Source organism: Halichoeres trimaculatus, unplaced genomic scaffold (assembly GCF_033239565.1).
Source record: "Halichoeres trimaculatus isolate MK-OKI-2021-1 unplaced genomic scaffold, fHalTri1.1 fHalTri1_scaffold_8, whole genome shotgun sequence".
In the NCBI taxonomy this organism is placed as follows: Eukaryota; Metazoa; Chordata; class Actinopteri; order Labriformes; family Labridae; genus Halichoeres; species Halichoeres trimaculatus.
In genome coordinates this window covers 4,499,666-4,503,932 of record NW_027437186.1, presented here as the reverse complement: position 1 = coordinate 4,503,932, position 4,267 = coordinate 4,499,666, and positions in this window count along the sequence as shown.

Sequence of the window (4,267 nt, the reverse complement as noted above, 5' to 3'; positions counted from 1 at the left end):
CAGCCGACTGCTTTTCCAACTTTAGACAGTACAACAGAGGGCTAGTGAATAGACTGGTCCTGAATCCAGGCGCATTACCAACCATCCACCAACAAACCTCTGACCCTGGAAATGTGAGTATTTTAAATGCTGTGTGCTGTGGAGCAGATGTAAGAGCTTTTCCTCAGTGTCCCCCTGTCTCTGTGTTAGCTTCAGGATGCTAACTTTAGCTGCAGTTAGCCTGTTGTTTTAGCCTGTAATGTTACAGTAAACAAGCTTCGTTGTTTTCTAAACATTGTGCACTCGGAGCTTGTGGTGCCTCTCTCAGTGACGTGGAAGAGCGGGGCAGTATCAGCGGTGGCTCATTTACATATGAAGGCCACGCCCACTAAATCGGAGCGTTCTGAACAGAGGGGCTGAGAGCCTGGAAACAATGCTGCTGTGCTTAATTTATTGGCTTTTTGGACCAAAACATGTTACTCCCATTTCATGAAGACATCAATGATCCAGATTAAACTGCTAAAAAGGAGCAGAATATGAGACCTTTAATCCCTTTCACACTGGTCACATTAATGTACACATTCACGATCTGCTGAAATGAAGGAACTTTTCCATGATAAGCTCATTTATTGACATGTTCCTGGAGTTCCACAGGACTACATGAGTTTGACCTTTAACATAGCTTGGCTCACATTAGTTCATTTCAAGCTGTGTTTGTGGGCGTTTCTTTTCACAAATGTGAGGACCACATACTGAGAAACCACACTGAGGGAAGACACTGAACAAAGTGTTTTTTCATTCATATAGACATATATAAATAAATATATATATATATATATATATATATATATATATATATATATATATATATATATATATATATATATATATATATATAAACAGACAGAGACACACAGACATGCATACCCGTAATAATAAGATGTTGTCATAAGTTAAGTGTTGATGGTAAAGGGCAGCAGTGTGGATACATTCCTTTTGCACATGAGGCAGTTATATGTATGAACACACACACACACACACACACACACACACACACACACACACACACACACACACACACACACACACACACACACACACACACACACACACACACACAGTGGTTAAGGTGCAGGATAAGACTAAAACATGCTCTCTTAAAGCTAAATATCAACTACTACACAATGATTATTGATCTCTCTTCTTTTAGTTGCTCACACATCTTTTCAGAGAGTTACTGCTCATGCTTAGCTTTGATTTTCTTTCTCAGATTAACATTTTCATGCTACCTTAATCCTCTTTGAGAGACTGTAAAATTTCTCAATTGTCCAGGTTTGTTCATAATGCTTACTATAACAGAAAAACTGTTTTTCACTGAAGTCACCAGAAAACAACAACCCTGGATCACTTTCTGATTCAGCTTGTTTCTAAATAAAGCTGTTTTTTTTTTTTTGTTTTTTTTTTATGGTTTTCTTCCTTGATTTATCCACTTGTTCTACAGTTTCTTTAATCTCTTCAAATCATATTTTAAAAGGCCCATAATGAGTCGTGCCTCTCAAAGAAAGATGTCTGTGAAAACACTTGTTTTTTTTTCTTTTTTTACTTTTTGTGAAGAGTTCTTGAAGATTAAAGGCTCTGTGAGGACCAGCTGTTTGGGGGTGATTACTGTGACACTTGTGGCCACAGTCGGTAGTGTTTTTCCAGGACAAAGACTGTTCCCCCTGAGCACCATCACCCACTGTGGTAAAGACATAACTCTTGTCATTTATTGATCATCAAAGGGACTTTTGGTCTTTAAGTGGTAGGTGAATTTGAAATATTTCAGGAAAATCTGAAATGATTTTGGTGCTGATGATCTGTTTTTGTATCGTGGATTATGAACAGGCAAATATAAAAAGGTGCTCAGTACGTTTACATACAGCTTCAGAAATCAGACTATGAGCTTAGTAAGAGCGAGGTTGGGCTATTAAGATGCATGTGAACAGCTTAAGGCTGGTACACATTATAGGATTCTTCAAACCTTCACACATTTAGAGAGCACACACTTGATGATAACAAAAGACAGATGGTACCAGATCCCTATCTACTGATCTTATAGTGTGAAACAGCAATAAAGGTGTTGTTCAGCCTCTAGAATTTTGAAAAAAAAAAAAAACATAGAAACAAAAAGGATTATGGAAAAGGTCATTGAGATGGCAGGGATATGGGCTGTACGGATGGTGAGAGGTGAGTAAAGTCGTTTTAAGTATTACAGATAGATTTCTTACTTCTCTTTTGGTCAGTCAGCTGAGTCAGTTTCGCGTCTAGATTGGCTTTGCTCCATTATGTGATGTACCTGGTTAGCTCCCCGCTGAGCATCCCACACACTACAGGATTTTTAGTCCCAAATATTACACATATTCATTATCTACAATCTCCGAATCGGAGGCCCCCCAAGCGGCTCTGACCAGAAAAAAATCACTAACACACCCCACACCACAGGAAAATCACACATGATGCCATTTGCAAACATCCAACGTTCAGGCCTTTACTGGCTTTGATAATAAGATAAAAAGAGGGGGAGAACAAAAATCAGCCCATTATTTTGTAGTGTGTACCTGCCGTTAGACAGACTGAGGAAAGACTGAGCACAGATCCGTTGACACGCAGATAATGTAAGTGCTATCAGGCTGCGGTTGGATTCGGTAGGACTCAGTACACCTTGGCATTCAGCGTGAGTTGAGTTCAGAAGAAAAAGCAGATGACTGTGAGAAATCACTACGCTCCGACACAACAAACACCAGGTAACGTGATTAACATGCATACACTGGAAAAGAAACAAAGAGAGTGACTGCTGTCATAGTTAGAATTTTGTGTCCCCTTTAGGTACGCATACAGCTTCATTTTTTATAAAAAAGAAACAGCGCCACCTATCAAAGCAGAGTGCAACGTTCTCACTTGGAAATATGATTCTATTTTCTGCACGTATACACAGACAGGACTACACCCCCTGTGACTTCAACATTGAGCTAAGACCTTAGCTGTTCTGCTGCGTGTAAATGTACAAACTGATTCAAGATAAGGGATGGGAACCAAATTAGGGACTTTTATGGGTACCGACCAAATTCTGTCAAAGTACCGGGTACCAATTCATGTAAAATCAAAAGGTGCCATGTTAAGCTACCAGAATACATCCTTGTGACTGTGAGGGAGTGAAAGAATAGGTGATTTTCCATGCTGGACATGAACACGGCATTACAAGGTTATATGCTGAAGAATATATATGTTCAATTGAAAAACAACAACAAATTGACTTATTTTACCACATAAACACACAAAAGTACCGAAAATTGGTACCATTGAGTACTGATACAGATTGCCATATATCAGGCATTGGTACTGTATGGTTTCAAATGTAAAAGGTACCCATCCCTACTCCAGATCACCACACAGTCTTAACAGGGCCTATAAGAATGCGGGATTGGTACTCTGACCTGTTGAACAACTGGACACTATGATTCTGTTTACTGTTGGTTTCTATCTTTAGATGAGATTAGTTTTTTCATCAATCCAAACTGAAAACACACTTCCCAGGAACGCACTAGCAGCTATGAGATAAAAAATGAAGTAAATATGGTTCAGTGTTTTGGTCATTCTGGTCCAGTAGCCAAGCTTTTTTTCTTCCTTCCCGCTGCTGAGAAGCAGAGCCACTGTCTTCAAAACCTCCTTCAGCTCCTCAGTCAGATCCTCTGAGTCATGGGTCTCCTGGGTCAGCTGGCTGCTGCTGTCCTGAAAAACATATGATGGACAATAAGAGAGTCATTGCCACAAAACTCAACAGTGGACCTAATACTGGGTGGTGGGTGTTGAATGAAGTGAGAAACTGCAAAATCAGCCTTTCTGAGGCTTTTAGATACAGCTACACTCACTGAATGTAAATGACCTTCATGAGCATAACATACAAACTTCCATCTGTTAGCAAAAACATATCAAGAGCTGCACCCAGCGCCGTCATATAGGGGGTAAAGATGATGACGATTAAAAGGGCCAAAAGCCTTCTAAGGCCCAAACACAGCCCCCAGTAGCTTCTATGACAAAATAATTACACATACACTGAAATAATATATATTCATACGAATGAATCTGAATTAAAACAAAGCCACAAGGCATACAATTTTCTAATCTTGATAATTTCAATAACCACCTTTGCCCCTTCTTAAAAAACGGTTTGGTCCACACGAGGATTCGTTCTTCCTCAGCGAAAGTGAGTCAGCGCAAGCAAACTCCAGCAGGGCTAGAATGGCCCCCA